This window comes from Eptatretus burgeri, chromosome 3, assembly GCF_056783735.1.
Source record: "Eptatretus burgeri isolate ZD-2024b chromosome 3, Ebu_testis_v1, whole genome shotgun sequence".
Classification (NCBI taxonomy): domain Eukaryota; kingdom Metazoa; phylum Chordata; class Myxini; order Myxiniformes; family Myxinidae; genus Eptatretus; species Eptatretus burgeri.
Genome location: NC_140963.1, coordinates 39,853,702 through 39,877,068, shown reverse-complemented (window position 1 = coordinate 39,877,068; position 23,367 = coordinate 39,853,702). Strand labels below are relative to the sequence as shown.

At 41.6% G+C, this 23,367-nt stretch overlaps 1 protein-coding gene across 6 annotated transcripts in view; it reads right to left on the bottom strand.

Annotated features, from left to right (window-relative positions):
* Positions 1–23,367, bottom strand: part of LOC147029740 (neurotrophin-3-like) — a 106,488-nt gene that overhangs the window by 73,152 nt on the left and 9,969 nt on the right. For 2 of the 6 annotated variants that reach the window (XM_085873019.1, XM_085873021.1), the window contains exons 1-2: positions 16,331–16,573; positions 15,473–15,644 (exon numbers count right to left, since the gene is read on the bottom strand). The gene's annotated coding sequence lies outside the window, so the exon portion shown is untranslated. Of the gene's footprint in view, positions 1–12,315; positions 12,502–15,472; positions 15,645–16,330; positions 16,574–23,367 lie in introns of those variants that run through there. The other 4 variants (XM_085873022.1, XM_085873023.1, XM_085873020.1 and 1 more) reach the window with 4 other exon arrangements.

Below are 23,367 nucleotides of genomic sequence, written 5' to 3'. Positions count from 1 at the left end.
AGGGCTAAACTGATATATAGCACAATATCTCAAAAAGTTATGAACGGATTTGGAAGAAATTTGGTGGACAGGTTGGATGTGTGACAAGGACGAATTGATTTGATTTTGGTGAAGATCTGAATCTGGATCTGGATATGAGATTTAATTAATTATTAATTCAAAAATGTATTGTGCCCGATATGTTCTCATGGATCAGGCATTGCGTGGCGGAGGTATGCGCTCTTCCGAATGCCCTTCGAGTTAGTACTGTATCTTGTTTGCAAAGCTTCGTCAAAGTCCTATGCACATCCTCTTCTTCACAACAGAATATTCTGATTTCAATAATTATTTTTAAGATCCCAGGAATGATAAAAAGATTTGTGTAAAATAACAATATTCTCTTATTGGAGGTGATATTATTTATTAGACATCAGTTCACATTGTGAAATACCACTCAGTGTGCCCCTTATTAAACCCAATTATCCGAACCTGCTAGTACCTTTAACTCCTGCCTCGACGAAATTCCAACATGAATATTCACAAATTTGCTCATAATATAATTAATCCTGCAAAGGCAGAGACTTGGGGATGTTTCTGTCTCCAAGGTTGTGAATCTCGATACTCAAACGAGTCCAGCTCCACCTATTGTGGAACATTTGCTTTCCTAATTCCGTTTTTTTTAGAATGATACACATCTATCAACTTGATTTGGGAATTAAAGATATCCCCTGATAGTGAAACAGCCATTGACGTCATTCCAATGCTGCTCACACAGACGAACAAGTCACTGGTGCGCTCGCGCTGTTAGGGCAGAGTCAAAACGATTTTTGGATGTCCATCGCCCTAGATGCAGATGGATCTCAAATGTTCTCGAGTGCAGTGTAAGCCGAACCACCTGGAGCTTTCACATTCATTGCAACATTAATGAATGACTCAGATCCTTTAGTTGAAGCTCTACTTTACATTGATGGAAATATAAATAAGGAAAATATGTGCTTCGAGCCTATTGTAGAACCAATATAATCGTGGGATTTTAATGAGCCTCACAGTGCAGAATTTGCATTAGTCATATTTTAAGTTTATTGGGCTGGGTTTTTGTTACCGCACAGAGCGGTATCTCGGGAGATCGATTGAACAGAGCTCGACGCCTACATGGTTTGGATTAATAAAAAAAATTCTTGCATCTTTATTATTAATAACTTTCTCCTTCATATGCAAACTGTCATGTGACCTGTAACGACAGCAAACAATCTCAGTTGTAAAAGAATACTAAATTTTTTTTTAATTGGACAGGAAATACCAATATAAAGTATAATCAACATGCATTCATTATTATTGTTGATTGAAACTTTCCTTGTATTCTGCAATATAATACAGGAAGTGAGTAAATGCAAACTGTTTGAAAAGTACTAAATTTTAATCAAAATTACTTTTGTACAATAAGCCCAACAAAATCACATACCGTGACCTTGACATGCATCCCACTCTTTGCTCCACTGCTTCAAGCAGACTTTGTACCTCCATCTCGTATCATCCCCCACCCCCACACAATATTTTCGACCAACCCTCTCCCTCACCATTCATTTTATCACTCAACAGTCTTCCTTGCAGCTTACTGCATGCTTCCTCCCCTCCTTGTTTGTTCAATCTCTTACTTATTGGGTCCAACTTTTCCCCTATTGCCCAAATGTCTGTTAGTTCATTGCCTTTTACCTTCTGCTACCTTCCTCTTCAATGCAAAGGCTCAATCATGTATAGAAAGAAAATAATTAAAATTAAAAGGTCAAGATGCATGTGTTTTTTTTTTCTTTGATGAGGTTTTCATGGCATTTGGTATTTGAGTGAAAGTGCATATTGAGCGGCTTCATCAAAATATTTACTTTTTTTATCTTCTTTTATATAAAAAAGGCATCTCTCTCGAGAAACACCTAACCAAGACTGAAACTTTAAAATGCTGCCTTGAACACTGCACCCAAGGGGTTATTGTTATTATTAACCATGATAGGTCTCTTTCAGAATTTTCTTGTGCTGCATTAATGAGGCCTTATAATAAAAAATGTAAAGCACAACTTTTACTTATGGTATTTCATAAATAAACACAAATCAAGATTGGTAGGGTATAACCAACTTGGATTCGCAATCCAGTTGGAACCACCAATTACAGTCGGACGGGTCCCCAGGTGGCACATAGTGGAATGGCCCATTGATATACAGGTTAACCACAAATATTGAATAAGCAATGCTGCACGAACTGGTCCATTCAGAACGTGGTACGACATCAACAGAGCCAAGAGACTCCTCATTAAATGCCACATGCATCCAATTAAGGGGTACAAGGAAAGCAAAGGTTGCCTTAAAAGCTCAAGGAAGGTAAGTGGAGCTCCTTGAGCCTTGGTTGGCAGTCTACCGAGGAGAAAGTAACTCTGATCTCAAATCCTTCAGTTATAGGTTAAATGGTGGTAAAAGGAAGGAGAGGGGGCTGCTCAGCTTCTTCAGGCAATCTTTATAAAGGAGAAAACCTCAAATTTACAAAAGCTGATCCTCCAAGCTGGGGGTCTGGCCTTGGACCAGCAAGCCATTCTCATAAAACAAAAAAATTCTAAACTACCAGAAAATGGGCCTAATGCTGCATAACAGCAGAAACATAAATTATAGAGATAAACAATAAAGAAAAAAAAAACCAAGCTTAACAGCTGATTATGCATATATATAAAACCCAGAAAAAAATATTTAGTGAAACGCTTTACACGATTGAAGGTGAACAAAGAGAAAAGAGAATGCCATAAAATAACGTTTGGAATTTTGAACTTAATTATGTTTAATGCTAACTATATATATATATATATATATATATATATATATATATATATATATATATATATATATATATATATATATATATATTATTGTGGGCCGGGGTCCGGTGGCGAGAACGACCACAAGGTGGGGGAAGTTACGTCTTCTCCCACCAGCCTCCCGGAATTGTAGGCCGTCGCTCACGGATAATTCCGTGACGCGGCGGGTTGCTGAACCGACCGTGGATGCCAATACCTCAACCGCGTAGCATAGGGTCTTCCTGTCTAGAACCAAGTTACCTAATTAAACATGCGGTTTCAATTACCGGGGAACCACACCCTCAGTACACCTTGCCCGAACCGGATCACTCTACCAACTACGGTAGAGTACCAACTACCAACTATGCCAACTACCTTTCCGGATCGGATGCAGCTGAGTGGAACTGCCAAGGATGTACCGGCGAGAATTGACAAATTATTGGGGATAAAGACCCAGCTAAACTCAGATCCGAACCATGCTGGACCAATGAAGGAAAAGACAAAAAGGAACTGGGAACATTTCTACAATAATTTATTTACACTAAGTGAGGAAATACATGTGGTACAGGAACAAGTTTATTGGTGTGTTATGCAGGGGAAAGAAGAGAGAGATGTAGTGCGACAATTTTTACAGCAACTTATAAAAGCAGACAGTGCAGACTTACGCGAGAATAATACAGGAAAGAATTACAGTAATCAAAAACTTAAACAGTTTTTACTTAATGCACAAGCGCCACACACTCAGACACATACTCGGACAAAATAAACGCAGTTTAATGGCAAAGGACTTTTGCAGCCATGGAGGGAGGGAGCTGAGGTCGCAGTTCTTTTGGTACCTGAACATTCCGAGGGAAGGGGTGCTCCGTGGTGCGGCACCCGACAGAGGTCGTGCAGTTCGGCCCACAGCCGCACGTGTGGAGACCGTGTCTGCGAAGGGGCCCGGGTTGAGAGCGCAGAGTCCAAGGTATGAACGGGGCTGCAGACAGGAGCAGGACCCGACCGAGGCCTGGTCGAGGTCTTTTCAGCTCTCTCACAACCAACCAAAGAATGAACGAATGAACTTTCAAATCCAACGAGCGAACCTCTTCCTCCCTCAACCAACAACGAACTCTCCGACTCTCTTACTCTCTCTCTCTCTCTGAGGATGGTGTCGTAATTTATAGATCCCCCTGGGTGAGGAGGGGCCTTGGCGAAGCTGATGTCACCATCCGCTCTGATTGGACATGGCCTTCATGGGGTCCACCCTTTCTGGGAGGGATTTCGGTCAGGCCGGGAAAGCCCGCCCACTCCACGCGTGTTTGAGGAAGGTGGATGGTGGTTCAGCCAGGATTGAATTGGAACATTTGGGGAAGCCGAAAAGGAACTGCGGATGTTAAGATTCTGCCTCGAGAAATGAGCCTCCGGAGACAGCAGATGGGCAATGGTGCACTGTGGCCAGCGAACCAAGGGCTGCAAGCGCTATGGTACCATGGATCGTAATGGAGGGGATATAAAGATATATTCACCCAACTAAAAACCATCGCAACGCACCCCTTTTGCTTTCCCACTACACAAAAAGAAGGGATCTATCTGCACATATACTTAATGGCATAACTAACTTCGGGACAACTGTATGTTTGTATGCATATGGTTCCTACAACCGTAACAATATATATAGATATACAAACTTTTTTTTTTCCTAAGAAGAAGGCACTTCCAACCAGAATTAAAACTAGATCTACTCCGCTAATTTGAGCAATAAGTCAGAGTAGACTCGGTCTCAGGTGATGTTTCACCAGCTTCACAGCCACCTTCCTCTATTGGCCTAAGGAAGCTGGCTGTAAATCTTTGTTCTTTCTTCCTTTCATACATCTTTCTAATTTTTTTTTACAATTCTCTTTATTCATTCTCATTCTTTACTTTTTTCTTTTCATCTGATTTATTTGCCATTTCTCTCTTTTGTTTTCTACCTCTCTACGGAGAAGTGAATTATTGCAAATTTTTTTCTGTAAGGCTTTCTTAGCCGTGCCTGAATGGGTTTGAGTGTTGTGGAGTCGCGGTTGAAACCCAAATCCTATCCAGGTTCCTCCTGATGACTCTATCTTTGCTCTTTACTTCTTTGTTGGTCTTCTATTTCAAAAAAAAAAAAAAATATATATATATATATATATATATATATATATATATATATATATATTTATATATGTATTTTGTATTTGTCTTTTTAAGAAGAAGGTGGAGCTTCCATCCCGAGCCTTGGCTATTGTGCCTTGGGGTCTATTGTGCCTGAGAAAGCCAGCTGTGAAACCGGCGATGTGTTGCCTGAGACCGGGTCTGCTCTCACTTCTTTGCTCAAATTCGCGGAGTCGATCTAGTATTTTTACGTTCTGTTGGAAGCGCTTTCTTCTTCTTGAAAAATTCATAATCCAAACTGACCCAAAAAAAAACAAACATGTAAAAAAAATATATATATACATATGAAGACCACAAGGGGAAAACCAGAGATGTCACTTTTTATAAATTTCAGGGTTATTGCACCTGCCAATAGTTGTCAACATAAGGTTTCCTCTCACAATATTACTTTAACAAATAACCAGGGGTGTCACAATTTATATGGTATAAAGTTTAGCCGTGCAATGAAAAAACAAGTGTTGTCAAAGCTGAACAAGTAGAAACACAGAGTTGTCAGTACTTTACTCTTGGTTATCTCCCTTTCATTCATGTTAACTGTTCCACCATAATATTCAGAGTTGAGAAATTAAAAAATGAAAGGTTGTAAAACTTTCACAGCATAAACTCTGAGCACTACAATAGCCTATTTGGTTATATCATGGGCTCCGTAGTTGGTGCATATCGTGGTTCAAGCCTGGTCAAACCTTTGTGACTTTTATTGGACCCACGCCGTGGCTTAATGGTTAGCGCGTCTGAGTACCCATCCTCATTCGATGTACCCACCGCCCAATCAACCTGCTTAGGTATATAAGGGAGTCACATGAGGTGACTTTGGCTATCGCGGGGGTGGTTTATCCTTGGTTTCCTCCCGGTTTTCCATCATATTAAGTAGTACGGAGTAAGAAATGGAGAATCCGTCATCATATAAGCGAAATACCCTTGAGTATGGCGTTGAACACCAATCAAACAAAAAAACAATGACCGTTTAATGTTGAAAAAAATAATCTGTGATCACCAAAGTCATGTAATGTATGCTAATAACCAACAAGCATGAATTTGCTACACATCCTGGGTTAAAATTGCATGGCAATTATTAAACAAGGGAATAACCAGTGATGTCAGTTTGCAACACTGATTCGTTCTTTGCTCTTAAATTAAATAACACAGAAGCTTGGCAAATGCCACATGCTTAATTTGATCGGCCAATGATCACTCTTCCTTTTACTGGAAAAGAAATCTATATGACAGTTATGAAACAGTCCACCAAAGTCTTGAAACTTTGTTTTTCAGTTTCTTCAAAATTGACTTATCCTGACATCTCTGGTTTTCCCCTTGTGTTTTATATATATATATATATATATATATATATATATATATATATATATATATATATATATATATATATATATATACACACATATATAATGGTGGCATTAAATAATACATTTAAATAAAAGATTGAGTTGCTATCCTGGTCTTGGTTTCATTTTCATAATGGTTGAAACCACAGTTTTCAGTTATCCTGTCTACACTCTGGAGTGGACATGAAGGATTCTGTGGTTCTATTTACTTGAGACCACAGCCAACCAACCACACAAACATTGGCATTTTCCCCATAGTAATGGAGCTTTTTGCAACTAAAGGGGGAAGATGTTGTACATAAATGATTACAGTTGTGTGGATGTTATGCTCATGGGTGTCACCTGTTACCCAAAGTGTATTACCTGCATGAAGTGTTGAAAAGGCTGTGAAAGAGGAAGATTAAAGAGGTCAAGGCATTCAAATGTTTCGATGTCGACAAAGAATACACTGGTTTATGCAAAGGGTATACAGGAAATTCCTATTAACAGCTAAGCAAAAAAGTAGTACAGTTGGGTCCTGAGACAAAGGATATCTCATGTCTTATGTGCCAGACAGAATGCAAGAGAGGGTCAGCATTGAAGCAAATAGGTCCACAAGGCAATTTTACATACATCTAGCAAGCAGATTCAGGGAAATTATCATGCAATTATCATTCACTATGTTGAATAAGTAAACTCGGGTTAACCTGCTGGGTAACAGTATGAGAACCATTAATAGGTCTGCATGAATTAAAGTGCTTCTTCCTCAGGAAGAATGGAGAAATAGTCTTGCTGGTGAAGGCTATTGTCAATCTGCATCGGTGGACAGGTAAAACAATGAGTGGAATCAACAAGATGTTGATTGAGGTATGCTCACCGCCTTGGGAAGCAAGGAAGATTCCCACCAACATGGGACAGAAAAATCTCACGAAGCTTTTTGGGAACAGGGAAATGTCCAGAAAACAACTGATACCTGAGGTGTATGAGTATTTCACAAAAATTACGACGCACTTCAATATGTAGATCGGACTTGTGTGGTCACATGACTAGGAGTGAACATTGTGCATCTCTTTACTTGATTTCCCCATTGTTTGAAGCACTCGTACAACAAGTAAACATTACAAAGTGACCTGTAAGGACTACAAAAAAACAACCTACTGAAGGCTGAGCCCATAAATGTTTCCATGTACATGCCATCCACCACCTGTTGACACCATATTCCCAAAACCACAATTGCGTACACAAAGACCTCAAAGTTCTCTAAAAAGATGTCTAAGTTCACCAAAATAACCTCTATGTTCTCTGTATCAGAACAAAGAAATTTCAAGGATCCGAACTATACGGATGTAATTCCACAGTATGGGCTGAAGGCAGAGCTCAAAGTAGTGTACTCGGACTTCCGCTGCCTAGTCTGGATTTGATTCCTGACCCAACTATACTTTGTTCAACTGGTGTTTTACAAGGAAGAGGGTTATCAGTGAATAGACTGTCCTTTTGATGCACAATCCCGACTATCCCATTTGTTGGCATTTGCAGGTGGATGTTAGAGTTCCCACAGCAATTGTAAATTCAAAAAAGTGGTACTGGTACCTGCGCCTGGTTAAATCCTCTGGTTTGGAGCTGTTTTGAAGCACCCTATGATGGAATGACAACCTGTCCAGAGTAAATCCCAACAATGGATACAATGTAATACCAGTCGTTGCTGAAGTTGGTGTTGGTGTTCATCAGCTGATGAGTTACACAGTGTATCTTGTCAACTGAAAACCAATAGGAGTAAGTGAAGCACTGTTGAAAGCAAGGCGACGTTTCGATCGTTTGCAGTGGATGCCCTTTGTCAGAGCAAAAGAGTCATTTTCCCAGCAATGATACTGAAATTCCCACGAGCTGTGACAATTTTCACAACCAGTTGTGGTTGCCCCACTGTCCCACAGAAGAGTATGAGAATAACAAAAAGAAAATCACCATGGCATGGGAAACAACACAACAGACACAACAATGGGCAGGAATATTGTTGAAGATCCAATGGAACACTACTTTCGATGCAGGCTGAGATTGTCGGTCTGCATTGGAGAGCAAGTTATAGTGTATTTCACCAACTAAATGTTCATCGGTTTATCATTGTGTAGGTTTATCATTGTATGTGGGGGAATGACGTACGGCTGATGTTTTGAGTGTTTGCCCTTCATCAGAGCGAAAAGGGGTCTGACGAAAGGTTGATGCTTGAAACGTGAGCCACACCTCATTTTCCCCACAGCAATAACCGTAGTCCTTTCAACCATTTATTTGGTTAAATCCGCATAGAAATGTGATTGCTTGTTTGGGATGCTGAGACAATAAATCTGATCGACTTACGAAGCAAGCAATGCTATTTAAAGGTTTTTCCCTTTTCAAGTTTCAGAGTCATCAATGCGACATCTTTTCAAACAGCATAAAGAAACGTCACTCTTCGCTGGGAAGAATGCACGACACTGGCTGGAGACTATACATAGAAAGAGGACCAACACCTGTGCTGAGTTTTCGCTGCATGGTGCAGGATCATTCCATTAATGGTTGGAAGAAAACACTTTTTTGACTGCCTTGCACATTTAAGCGACGTTTAGGAAAGACCCATTCCTTACATCGGCCATTTATTCAGCCGGCCATGATGATTTCAAAGAAAATTCTGCTGTAACATCGTGGAGACACAGCCCCACGGGCTGAGCAAGAACAGTATCCGAGTTATATGGCAGCGTATGTTGCTAACTCTATTTGCACTGTAATGTTGGAGACTTTGCACCCTTGATGGATGATTTGGGATTTTAACGACCCTTTGTGTCCGACCCTTCGTGTCCGACCCCTCATGCCCGATGAATGAGGTCAACAGGCCAAACGCAATACTTAGTATTGTATCTCAAAAAATAAATAAACTCCGGCAAGTGGCATATCAATAGGGTATTAGGTTACAAGCATACTTGATAGACTGTCGGTGCACAAAACAGTAACTATGCCTCCAAATATCCAAACAGTGATTTTCGCTATTAGGAATTTTTTTAATGATGTGTACATTAATATGAACGTTTGACACAAACTAGATAACATGGATATTAACATGACTCCAGAACAGGTGTGATGGCATTCAAAATGAGGCCAACATGAAAACCAAGCTCTTTGATGGCACAGTTTCACTTTCCGGTTTTGACACGATATGACCAATCAGGGTAAATATACACTGAGAAGCAATCTGGGATTTCTCGACACGATTTGCACATACAAAGGTAATATCAGGAAACACCAAGGTTAGCCAGCAGTGCTTACATTGTACTTGAACTTCACATCGCATTGTCCCATGGTTTGAGGTAACTCCTTCTGGAATCTCCTAAAGTATTTGTGCAAACTTTCATTTCAAATGTGCAAAGAAATTTCAATGACGTCTCTCAATGTTTCACGAGACTTTCAGTTTTGTCCGGTGATGACGTCATCATCAACCAACTCTTCGAGATTATTGGCATTAGTCAGGGAGAAGATTTATGTCTAATAACTGTTGAAAACACTATTTTTCTGGAAAATTATCAGAAAGTTTAGAGTGATAGTTTGGTTCTACATTGGTAAAGACATGGTGCAGGTATGTCTGGTGCTGGCTTAACTGTTAGGGTGGTGGGCTTGGGATCCAAGGATCCTGAGTTCAAATCCCACTCAGTTGTTGAATTAATACCAGGTGGGGTTGACTCTGCCTGTCATCTTTATGAGGTCGGCAAAATTAGTGCCACCTTGCTGGTATCCTGCATCAGAGGGGCGATCTGTCCACTATTGTGCCCACAAGCCAAGGAGACTGCTTCGGCAGCACCAACGCTCTGCACAGAGTATGGTCCTGATGGATGGATAGATGGATCGTGCAGGTTTACCATTGATGAAAGAAAAGCATCTCTAATCTCCATCAATGAAATCAAGTGAAACTTTTATGGGTAAAGTTCATCCTTTACAAATCATAAAACCTTAGAAAGTAAAATAAAGCTTTATTCTACAAATAGTAAAGCCTTACTTTAAAAATCGTAAAGCCATATTAAGAAAAATAAAGCTTTACTTCACAAAAATGTAAAGCCTTATTTTGCAAATAGTAAAGCCATATTAAGTAAAGTAAAGCCTTACTTTACAGATAGTAAAGCCTTTTATGACGTAAAGCCTTTAAAATAGTAAAGCCTACTTTGCAGATAGTACACCCTTATTAAGTAAAGTAAAGCCTTACTTTACAGATAGTCAAGCCATATTAATGAAGTAAAGCCTTACTTTACAGATAGTAAAGCCATATTAATAAAGTAAAGCCTTACTTTACAGATAGTCAAGCCATATTAATAAAGTAGAGCCTTACTTTACAGATAGTAAAGCCATATTAATAAAGTAAAGCCTTACTTTACAGATAGTAAAGCCATATTAATAAAGTAAAGCTTTACTTTACAGATAGTAAAGCCATATTAATAAACTAAAGCCTTACTTTACAGATAGTGAAGCCATATTAATTAAGTAAAGCATTACTTTACAAATAGTAAAGCCTTACAAATACTACAGCCTTGTTAAGTAAAGTGAAGTGTTTGTTAATAGTAAAGCCTTATTGAGTAAAATAAAGCCAAAAAAAGTCAAAACCTTGGGTTGGCCTGGTTTGTATTTGGGAACACAGTCAAATCCGATATACTGGATGTATTTGTCTATCTCCTATGAATCTCCTTGTAATTCCCATTATAGTGCACTAAGGTCTTTGTCCTGCATACACAAAAGCTCCAGAATAAGCCTAAGATCAATGTTAATAAATAATAAAGTCTCTCTTACTATGTGGTTAACAAGCAGCTTTACTAAACAAAGCAATTGCACAACTGTGGTCATGTGTGTAAGCAAGTGCTGCTTAATACCGGCTTGATGTACAAATAAATATATAAATCCAATTAGATATTCTTTGTCATTTACAATCCAGCCGGCTGGTTGTACTACCACAATATTGTGCAGCAAGCATTTTAGAAGACTGATCTTGGTGATAATGATAGATGCTTTGTGCTATATATGCTTCCTAAACCGAAAAGAAAAAATGTAAAAACACAATGACGACGACAATGTTCACAATCCACAAACAGTAATACAGTGAACACGATTCTGCAACCAAACTACAGAACTACCAATTTTCTCTGCAGGACCATCTACATATAATTTGATCAACCGATATCCTCACCCTGCCTCTGAATTCCTCCTCTCAATTCACCATCTTTCCCATGCATTCCTATATTTGCCCCTACTCTTGATTTAACTCCTATAGTCTCCCTTTCTCTTTCCCTCATCCCCTCCTTTCTTTTTCTCATTTTATCCCCTCAAACTACCGGTTTACAGACATGACATATAATAGACTAATAGAGAGATTAAAAGCACTCCTCACCCCCCCCCCCACTCCTCCTCCCATTGAACCATGGAGGAATGGGCTGGCATCAGCAACAGCGGACACTGTTAGTCCATAATCCATGTACCTACGAGCCAGTCACACATTTTCCCAACGGTGGCTGAGTTTCCTCATGCCCATGGGATGTAGAGTTTTCCTGATGAAGGGCACTCTATTCTCTAACAATGTGAGCATAGACAGAAAGAACTTGAAAGAAGATTTGAACAAACAATTTGCAGCAATAAGGGTTTAAAGTGCAATGGTGAATATTGGACTGTTTGATGATCTAACTCTGTGTTTTGAAAAATCTCAAGATTTTGTCCAGAAGATGGCACCACATAGATCCTTGCACAGCTCGTAAAAAAAAAAAAAACACCAAACATGCTGCACACGATATGTCTGACAAGTGACTTCCAGCTGAACATCATTGACACAGATGCACGGACCACTGCGATTCCAGGATTACAGGCCATAGATGACACCATCGGCAATAACAATGCCTCAACCAATGCATCAAATGGGGCACAGATGTTTGAACAGAACAAAAGGTCACAAGCGCTCGGAACCACCACCACCACCAACAAGGATTCCAACACACTGGTAAATGGGAACAGACCTGCAGTAGACAGCAACGGATGCGTCAATGTCCTGCTGTAGGCCATGGACACACTAAGCCACAGATTGATGTCACCAGTTAGATGTGATGAAAAGCCAGAACTACAATGCAAGTACCACGAGTTGTCAGGAACTATGAAGTCGTTGCTCTCAAGCTATCCTTTTTTTCATGGCTTCTGCTGTAGTACTAGATGGAGGAAGCAAGATGGTGAGCAGGGTTAGTATCCTTACCCTGATATTAAATAAATAACGAGACAACTCAACATATGCTCGACCGTAAATATTTTTAGATTGACAACTTAATCGATGTTGATTTTTCACAACTTGATTTCAAAGAAAACACAGTAGCATCTAAATGGAACGTGTGCTGAATATTTTTTAATAAATTGTACGAGATAATATGAGGTGAGAACATCAATGGCCTACGTTTGTTCAATGCTCATGATATCTCTTTGCGAAGAGGTAGCAACAATGTATGTGGATTTGCCACAAACTATAATAGCAAGGGCTGGCAGGATGGCCGAGAGGTACGCACTCTCGTCTTTAAGCCATCAAGCCTGGGTTTGTATCGCAGCCCAGCTAAAAACTATCATCCTGGTGTTTCACTGGCAGGATGATTTATCAATGTGTGTGCCGTCCCAAAGATGGACGTTAAACTGATAGTTCATCTGTCGGCATTAGTTGGTGACGTTAAAGATCCCATGATATCCTTCGTGAAGAGTGGGCATGCTATCGTCGGCACCCTGAACACATTCCAAATTCCTGCCCTAACTACTGCTGGGAGAGGGATGTCAAACCACGCAACAAGACCCCAGGCATGTTGCATGTTTTATTTATATCATTGATGTAAATAAAATAACTATATTATTCACATAGTCATAAACACTTACAAATGGGATAGAAAATATTGTAGAGCTCAATGACACCAGTGAAGTTGGGGGGAACAGGTGTGCAGACCAACATGGTTAGAAAAAGTTTCTGAAAGATTGTGTAAGTTCCACCATGGAGAAACCACACCATTGAGCTTTTAAAATCTGAGGTTCTATTCCAACCACCATACAACCTTTTACATCGTTCCACGAGGGCTGCCATCCTTCAGAGCAGACCTTAAGCCGGCAACTATAACCGATGAGGTGATGTGAACGATCTCCCGGTGCATGTTTTGAAGAAGAAATAAAAAATTCAAATGAAATTACCTGTCAATGCCTGGGTTTACCGAAAGCCACGTTGGCCTGTTTGTTTTCAGGGCCCTATAAGACCAAAATGCCATTTGTGGGTTGAACCATGAACTACTGTGCAGACCAAATTGAAGATGAGGACGTGCGAGTGCGCAGCTGATTGCACTCAGATGTTGGTGACGGTCTTACGAGTCAGTCGCAATACACATTAGATGTGTGTCGGACAGGTGATCGAACAAGTGTGATTGTGCTTCAAACAAATCAACACTCCGGTGTTATTTCATCCCATCGATTGATATGTCGTCATTGGATGGAATACAACAATAGTGTTCCCTTACCAGGAACTTCAACACAGGAGGCCACTAGACACATCAAGCCTGCGCAATGGTAGCCAACCTGTAGTTGTTTGTCTGTGCTCTATCCTTTTTTTTTAATTCAGTGTGTCAAGCAAGGAAGCAGCTCACCACTTTAAAAGTATTTAGTCCGACTCGGCCGAGGTCAGGTTCGAACGACCGACCTCCCAGACTCCGAGCGGACACTCTATCCAGTTCGCCACCGAGTCTGGTTAACGTTTTGGTGACAGGTCAATAAGAACAAGCTGCCTCCATCAATAAATTCCACACCATACAATGTCTATGTTTCTATTGTGTGCGTGTGTGTCACGTAGCCGGTTTAGGTTTGTGTTTGTAAATGTGCTTCCTTCTATATTTTCCTCTCTGCTCTTGGCCTGTGGAGATCCCGGTCTCACCATCCGGAGCAGACGCTCTAGCTCTGCGGTCCGGTTACAACAGGTGTGAAACATTCTTTTCCATGAGCACGGTGAGCATGAAAGAAAAAAAATCTCTATCTCTCTATATCTCTATATCTCTCTCTATATATATATATATATATATATATATATATATATATATATATATATATATATATATATATATATATATATATATATATATATATATATCTCTCTCTCTCTCTCTCTCTCTCTCTCTCTCTCTCTCTCTCTCTCTCTCTCTCTCTCTCTCTCTCTCTCTCTCTCTCACACACACACCCCTTTTGTTGCCTTCACCATTATTGTAGTAAAATGCCTCAGGCCTTCTGACCTTGGTATGATAATAACCCTGCAACTTCAAGCCTAACCCCGTAAGCCAGTAACCCTAAACTCAGATTTGACTGGAATAAACAACTAGCAAGCATGCCAAAATGTAAAGCCGGTCCACGTCCGCTTCATACTCGAACTAAACTTGATGAAAACAGACAGTTTTAAAAAAAAAATAAAGAAGTAATATTTATTTATAGTGTTCTCCAGATTCTCATAATAAAGGTTTGTTGAAAATTTGATGACCAAAGTTAAAATGGTTAAATAAAAATTATGGCCTCGACAGACAGACAGACAGAAACAAGTGATTGCAAAACCCCATCTCCCGCTGCGCAGGTCGACTGCTGGATAGGCGAACTAGTTTCCTCAACTTAAAGCTTTACAATAATAATACTTGTGATAATTCTTATCAAAATAATAAATCAAAATAGTCGATATAGTAATACCAATAATAGAAAAATAATAATAATAATACCCTCTTCCACTCCCCCCAAAACCACTCTCAAACGCACCCTCCCAACTGAAAAAAACCCTATAACTCTTTGTTGTCTAAATCATAAAACTAATAAGTTATCACAATCGATTTTGGATAGTTTGGGGTAAAATGGAAATCCAAATAAACCTCAGTGATGGTGCAAACAAACAGACATGAACAAACATTCGGAGGAACATGTCTGTGATCGCTGATCGCACTCTGGCTGTCCACACAAAGTGTCTCCCACATCAGGAAGGAACAAACACCCCTGATTAGAGCAATGAGGTCTTTACCAGCATCAACCTCCTGGATCCGGTGTAACATATATATATATATATATATATATATATATATATATATATATATATATATATATATATATATACATATACATATACTTGTTATATACCTTGGATTAGTTGCTTGCGTTGCCCGAACCCTTTGCCCGTGCAACCTTCCTCCTCCAAGTTCCCCCTTCTCAAGCACCTCCAGCTCCCTGTTCGACTCCTTCTCCTCCTCGCCCGTCTCTCTGTATCTGTCTCCAGAGCTCGCGCAGTATATACGCGCTTAGGACTGAGTCACTGGCAGAGGGGAGAGGGACAGAGGTGGAAGAGGGACAGCGAGGGAGATACTTTAGTCGCGTGTGTGCGTGTGTGCGTGCATGTGCGTGTGTGCGTGTGTGCGTGTGTCCTCGTGTTAATATATATATATATATCTCTCTCTCTCTCTCTCTCTCTCTCTCTCTCTCTCTCTCTCTCTCTCTCTCTCTCTCTCTCTCTCTCTCTCTCTCTCTCTCTCTCTCTCTCTCTCTCTCTCTCTCTCTCTCTCTCTCTCTCCTTAAGCCCCCCTGGTGGAGCCACGACGAGCAACTCTCGGTGTGTTGAACTCGTGAGTGTGCCTCCAACCTCACAAACAAAACAACCGCAATGCCTTATCCGTGACTGACGCCTCTGCACGACAAGCGGTTTCCATAGTTCGCAGGTTTCGCTCGAACAAGCGACGTGCGCTGCACATGGCCGTGCACTTTGGGAATTGTTTCTGTTGTACTCAGATTTGTATCATCATTATTATTACTACTATTAATAACATGAACCATCAAGAACCTTATCACTATTTATATATTTATTTATTTATTTGTCCATTTATTTATTTATTTATTTCCGTTCTGGGAATTCCGTGTCATTCGGAACCGTATTTAGGAAGCTCCGTTGGTGTGAGCATAACCAAACGCATTGTCTTTCAAGGACGGACAGACAGGCGAGCTCACCTGGCAGGGTTGAAGGAGATGTGCATGGTTGAGACGGCGGAACAGAGAGAGAGAGAGAGAGAGAGAGAGAGAGAGAGAGAGAGAGAGAGAGAGAGAGAGAGAGAGAGAGAGAGAGAGAGAGAGAGAGAGAGAGAGAGAGAGAGAGAGAGAGAGAGAATCAATGAGTATGAATGTTGATGAAGAAGACGGAGAGAGGAAGAGTGAGCGTGAGACACAGAGGGAGTGCAAACAGCGAATGCCGAGTATTTAGATCGAGAGAGGAAGGGAAAGGTGGGGTTTGAGGGCTGGGGGAGTGTGTAGGGGAGGGGCGGGGGAGACGGCGATCCGAGCTTCGTGCCGAGACTCCGCCCGGTACCAATTATCCCCATTCGGGGCTGGGGGAGAGAATGGGCGCGAGACCGATGGGGGGGGGGGGCAGAGCGAAGGGAGGAATGGGAAGTATGGAAATGGAGAAACATTAAAAGTCATATAAGAATTAATTTAATGATTCATTGAAATAACGTGGAGTATAAACCATGCGTGGCTTTGTCTGTACTTGAGATTGACAAGGTTCAAGAGTCAGGGAACGAGACGTGGGTGGACAATGACGGTCATCAGAACAGTCGCAGATTGTGAGCAACTGAACAATGGAATAACCGAACAACAGGACAAAGACGAAGCAAAACAATGACAACCCGGTGACGTGTCTGTAATTTTTTTACTTTAAGCAATACCTCCACCCCGAAACGGTATTCCGGTATTCGGCTATAACACCTCTGCATGATTTAAATGAAGTCAAACAACATGCCCTGGAACATGAATAACGATCAGACACTCAGATGGGAGAACCCTGAGCATATCCCACCTCGATTCCAACCCCCCCCCCCCCACCCCGTCCAGGTCTCCACGTGGTTAATGTGAAATTACCTGTGTTATGTGGACCTGGGAGAGAACATCCTGCATTATTGGTCAATCCACTGTTAATGGGGGCATGAGATGGACACAAATGAGGGAAGGAACAATTAGCAAGGAAAGATGGGGGGGAAGGGAGGTGGACACAATAACCTGCAAAGAGGACGGTTGGGTTATAGTGGGGCAACTTAGCATAACAATTGTGCATTTTATGAGGAAAGCACCAAATTTGGCACACTCGTAGCCTATCATATTATGAACAGACTTGGATATTGGGCCATCTCAAAATTTTTGATGGCAGTGGAAAATGGCTGCCACAGCCATCAGCGGCTGAATTTGAGATGGCCCAATATCCAAATCTGTTCATAATATGATAGGCTACGAGTGTGCCAAATTTGGTGCTTTCCTCACAAAATGCACAATTGTTATGCTATATTTAGCTCAGTTGCCCCACTATTAATGGGGGTAGAAAATATCATGGGTAGTGATGGCGATGACCTGACATGAGTTGTACCCACCATGTTCGGAAGCCCCAAGGGAAGAGTAGGGTAGAACAACCTTTGGAAGACGGTTCCACAAGTGGGAGAAAAGAGGAACGAAAGTGGAGGAAGTTTAACGAGGAGTGGTTACTGGAAGACGCATGCATCCTCGAGCAGGTCAAATGGGGAGAGGGGGGGAGAGGGTCTGGGGTCGTGAGTAGAGGCTCGGACACAGTTTATTATACCATGTAGTGTAAATGTATCACGATGTGTTTGTTATTTGTAAAGAAATTCACAATATAATTATTTTTTTAAATCACAAAATATTATTTATCATAAATATAATATTTCATTCCTATGATATATAACGTAGAGCAACAACTACTGTTGTCTCTATACACTAATATAGTGAGTCATTATACTTATTATTCGAGTGAGGATAATAATATATTTTGAGCTTGACTCCCCCACCTCTCCCATTCCTTTGTATGTATTCCACAACCCCCACATCCCCCACCCGCATTACCCCATTTCCTTTCCTTCTCCTCCATCATCTCTCAACCTCCATCCACTACACCCACCCTCCTCCTTGTCCTCCTCTCACACTAGTCAGTTCTCCCTCTTCTCAAGCCTCCTACACCTAGTTTCTGTTCTTCAAATATGTTTTCCATAGTGAACTCCAACCACATCCCTTCCTTTAGCCCAGTGGTTCCCAAACTTTTTTGTCCATGATCCAAAATTTGAAATCACATTTGCCTCACAACCCAAATGATAGTGGAACCTATTGTACCTATGATAAAAATTGTCAGAGAAAATGCTTTTGACATGAACCCCCCCTCAAAAACTGAGATTTTGAGGGGGGGGGTTCAAGTTTGGGTCATGACCCTGGGTTTGGGATTTAGCCCCTTAAGTCTGTGCGCATATGTAATATGTAGATGGTGCCGAAGCATACAACAAAACCTTAAAATATCACATAAGGTCAACATTTCACTCAATACATGGTGCAAGATGTTATGATATGAGGATGAGGTCATAAGCAGGAGCCAGTGGATCCTGGGGAGGACATCTTGCAGCACCATGGGGATGGGATGGGACGACCAAAATGAAAAAATAAATAAATAATTTCAGAAATGACAAAATAAATGGACGAAAAAGAGAGGAGGTGATTTGTTAGATGAAGATTGTTAACATTGGTATTTTGCGCCGGCTTGTGGAAGCTTCTTTGTCCCCCTCTTGAATCCAATACTCTACGGTCCAGGGCCACAACCCTCAGGTCATGTTACATCCCGACCTGTGATCTTTTGTACTCTCAGTAACCATCCACGACCTCTCCCCAACTACTTGCAGGTTGCCGTGCTTCCTCCTCTTACTCCATGATCCTCCGCCTGTTCGCTCATCCCCTTCTCGTGTCCGCAAGTTGTTTCATCTTCAGTGCGTTCGTTGTCTCCACCCCATGCGATTGGTCTGCATCCTTTGTCATCCTCGGTCTTCCATGAGCCACGACTATGTACAAAAAAAAAAAGGTTTCGTTTTTCCAATAATACATTAAACCGACAGGTCGATGTCGAAGAGGACATTTATTTGAGTCTGCAGGACAGCCCATTCCACAAACAAGTCGGGAATGCAGACGGGAACAACTGTGCAAAAATTAACTTGTCTTACAAAGGCTGAGGATGAACGAGAAAGGTGAGTGATCTCCAAACATTCCCATCATGTCCAAAACAACATTCCCACAACAGGAAAACGCCCACCCATCTTCCTGGAATTTCTCCAGGATTCTCTGTATGCGTCAAATCCTGGAATTCTGCCTCTTGCAACACGATTGCCAGGTTGACCTTCTGAGATGGCGCGAGGGTTGAGTTTCAAAATCCTTCACTCCCAGCACCCACATCCTTCTAATACCGACAAAATCGAGCTCGAAAACACTGCAACCTGGCCATCTCCCTCAAATAATCCCCGATATCTTTCCCTGGGAATCTCAAACAAACTGGGTTCCATCGATGGAATGAATGATCCGATTTGTTCAGCTCTCTGCCGTACATCTGTCTTTGTCAAGGAATGATGGGTAAAGCTTGCCCCATATCTGTTTACTGCGATCCATGTTCAGTTTCTTTAGTCAAAAGCAAAAAAATAACAGCTTCTTATACTGTGTCTAAATGCATGTCTGCATCCTGAAACCCACTGCTTGTTATACTGTCTAAATTTATGTCTGCATCCTGAAACTCACTGCTTGTTATTCTGTCTCAATGTATGTCGGCATCCTGAAACCCACTACTTGTTACACTGTGTCTAATTGCATGTGTGCACTGTGCATCCTGAAACCCACTGCTTGTTATTCTGTGTCTCAATGTATGTCGGCATCCTGAAACCCACTACTTGTTACACTGTGTCTAATTGCATGTGTGCACTGTGCATCCTGAAACCCACTGCTTGTTATTCTGTGTCTCAATGTATGTCGGCATCCTGAAACCCACTACTTGTTACACTGTATCTATCTGCATGTCTGCATCCTGAAACCCACTGCTTGTTACACTGTATCTATCTGCATGTCTGCATCCTGAAACCCACTGCTTGTTATACTGTATCTATCTGCATGTCTGCATCCTGACACCCACTGCTTGTTACACTGTATCTATCTGCATGTCGGCATCCTGAAACCCACTGCTTGTTACACTGTATCTATCTGCATGTCTGCATCCTGAAACCCACTGCTTGTTACACTGTGTCTAACTGCATGTGTGCACTGTGCATCCTGAAACACACTGCTTGTTATTCTGTGTCTCAATGTATGTCGGCATCCTGAAACCCACGACTGTTACACTGTATCTATCTGCATGTCTGCATCCTGAAACCCACTACTTGTTACACTGTGTCTATCTGCATGTCTGCATCCTGAAACCCACTGCTTGTTACACTGTATCTATCTGCATGTCTGCATCCTGAAACCCACTACTTGTTACACTGTGTCTATCTGCATGTCTGCATCCTGAAACCCACTACTTGTTACACTGTGTCTATCTGCATGTCTGCATCCTGAAACCCACTACTTGTTACACTGTGTCTATCTGCATGTCTGCATCCTGAAACCCACTACTTGTTACACTGTGTCTATCTGCATGTCTGCATCCCATTTGATATTTTTATTCTCTGACCAACTGTAACTTCTGCAATTAGGTTCAAAAGCTTGGCTTGCTCTAACCCGACCAGCTCTCATTAGTTAGCGAATGCATATCCATATTGTATTGCACTGGATTTGATTCTGAATTCAGCGGCTGGTTGCATCATTACTGGGGCGTGACTGTGCCAATGATGTAGTGTCTCACATACATTTGAGATATTTGTTCAGGGTGAAACAAAGGTTGGCAGAATAAGCCGAGAGGGACTGTGTCTGTCTCTGTCTCTGTCTCTGTCTCTGTCTCGTCTCGCCTGGGTTTGAATCCCGATACAGCTATAAAGGGTCATCCCTGTGTCATCTCAAAGCATTAGTTTGTGGACGTTAAAAATTTCATGGTGTCCTTCGCAAATAGTAGGTGAGTTATAGCCGGCACCCTGAAGAAATTACAAATTCCTGGCATGACTACTTAGTTGAGCGGCAGGCCTGGCCAGCTGGTTCGTCAAAGACTTGGGCCAAAAACTTGCTTGGGAATAATTTTTGTGGTGAAAGAAGAAGACGTTTTGGTGAAACGATCTGATGTTTAATCTCCACAAGCTAACGGAGCATTTGGGGACTGTAACGGATGCAAGCAGAGGGGATACCCAGCTTCACGTCCTGCAGAGGGACAACCCTGCCTGCGAAACACCAGAATGACAGTTTATAGCTGGGTCAGAATTCGAAGGCAGGCGAGACAGCTCAGAGGTGAGTGTGCATACCTGTAGGCCCCAAAGTTCCCACCATCCTGCTGTTTTTTTTTTTTAAATGACCTCTGTGGCAACTTGAGAAGGGCACTGAAATGCTCCCAACGTTGGAACGTTAAGCAGGTTGTCTTGCATGCTGTCACTTGTTTTCGGACGTCAAAAGATGTCCAACCATTATCTCGAGAACAATCGTACACCTGCAGAGGGATTTGTACATGCAACTGTAAGGATGGTTTAACTTTAACCAATGAGGGAAAGTCAACTGGAACATAGCAAGTACAGTTTATGGTCAAGGAGGCACGGTATTCATTCTCTCTACATCTGGGGTAGGTCCCGGAGGTTCACGTGCTGGGAAATCTGAAAAATGTGCGTTAACCGTCAACTTAACGAAGGTAATAAAAACCAGGCCATGTGGTGTGACCCACACAAGTACAAAGCTGTTTTAATTATGGAGCACCACGAAAACCATGCTACGTTCAAAACGTCTAACTTACTCATTATTATCCGCCATCTCAATCCTGAACAGCTCCATCATTGCTCAACAAGTCTCAAATAATAAACACAGAAAAGGGCAACATATGCAGGTAAAATTGGAAACAAAGGTGAGTCATGACCCCCACAACCCCCAACCCCCATCCCCCCTCCATGATTTTGAATAAATTTATTCGGGCAATCAAACGTTTTAAATTGGGTCAAATGTTGAATGTCCCTCTATAGTCTGTTCAATACAACATTTCATATATAATCATCGATTATAACTACTATACCATATTCATTCTTTAAAAGCTCGAATGATCCCGACCTTCTTATTGAGACGCCAGGGGAAGCCAGATGGGGTGTCTGCTATAAATCTGGGGATTAGGAAATACATGCTCGGATAGGTATGAATGATGAAAGTAGAGATTACATGATATAAGAGGCAATCGTGGAGCGTATCACACAGGAGAAGGATCTGGGGGTGGTGTCAGGGGGGAGTGACGAGTGGTGGGGAGGGTGGGTGGGTAAGTACACAGGACAGTGCTAAGTAAAGCAATTCTATCCTCTCATCCGAACTCTCTCTTCCTCATTCAATTGTCATCATGCCAGTTGGCTAGGTGTGGGTACCTCTCTCACCTGCCATGGCAGTTCAGCAAAAGACTTCTACGACTCATTGGCACTGACTCAATCGGTCAATTTCCCAACTCAGATCTCAACCTTCTGGAGAAGGTACTCCATCTCTTCTGGATATTATTTTGACAAATTTCCCTAAAAATATCTGCTGTTCTTCATTCGCTCCAATCGGTTCATCTGACCACACGCTTGTCAAAGTGGACATCTCTCTGACTGTTAGTAGAGAACCACCTCAGCGCCGTCGAGTGTGGCATTTCACGCAAGCCGACTGGCAAGGTCTCTAAGCAGCCATCAAACTTCTAGACTGGTCTCCCATCACTACTTTCTCCAACATCACCTCATCCTGGGAATTCTTTCAAAGAAACTTGCTCTCCCTCATGCACAGATTTATCCCTTCTCGTCTTCAGTTGTCCGACCCTTCCTCCCGCCCGTGGTTCACTGAAAATTGTGGCGAGGAAGTTGTCCTGAAACAACATGCCTTTGCCTCAAGGAAAGCAAACCCAACTGAGCATCATCTCAGTTCCTTCCATAAAGCTCAGAACAAGTGTGTATCTACTCTCAGGAGAGCCACAAAACAACATCTCTCTAAGCTCAAGTCTGAACTCTCAAACCTCTCTCCCACCTCCAAATCCTGGTGGCATCTGTTTCTGGTGTATATTTCCCCTCCATCCCCTCCATTACCTCAAATGGCCACACTGCTAA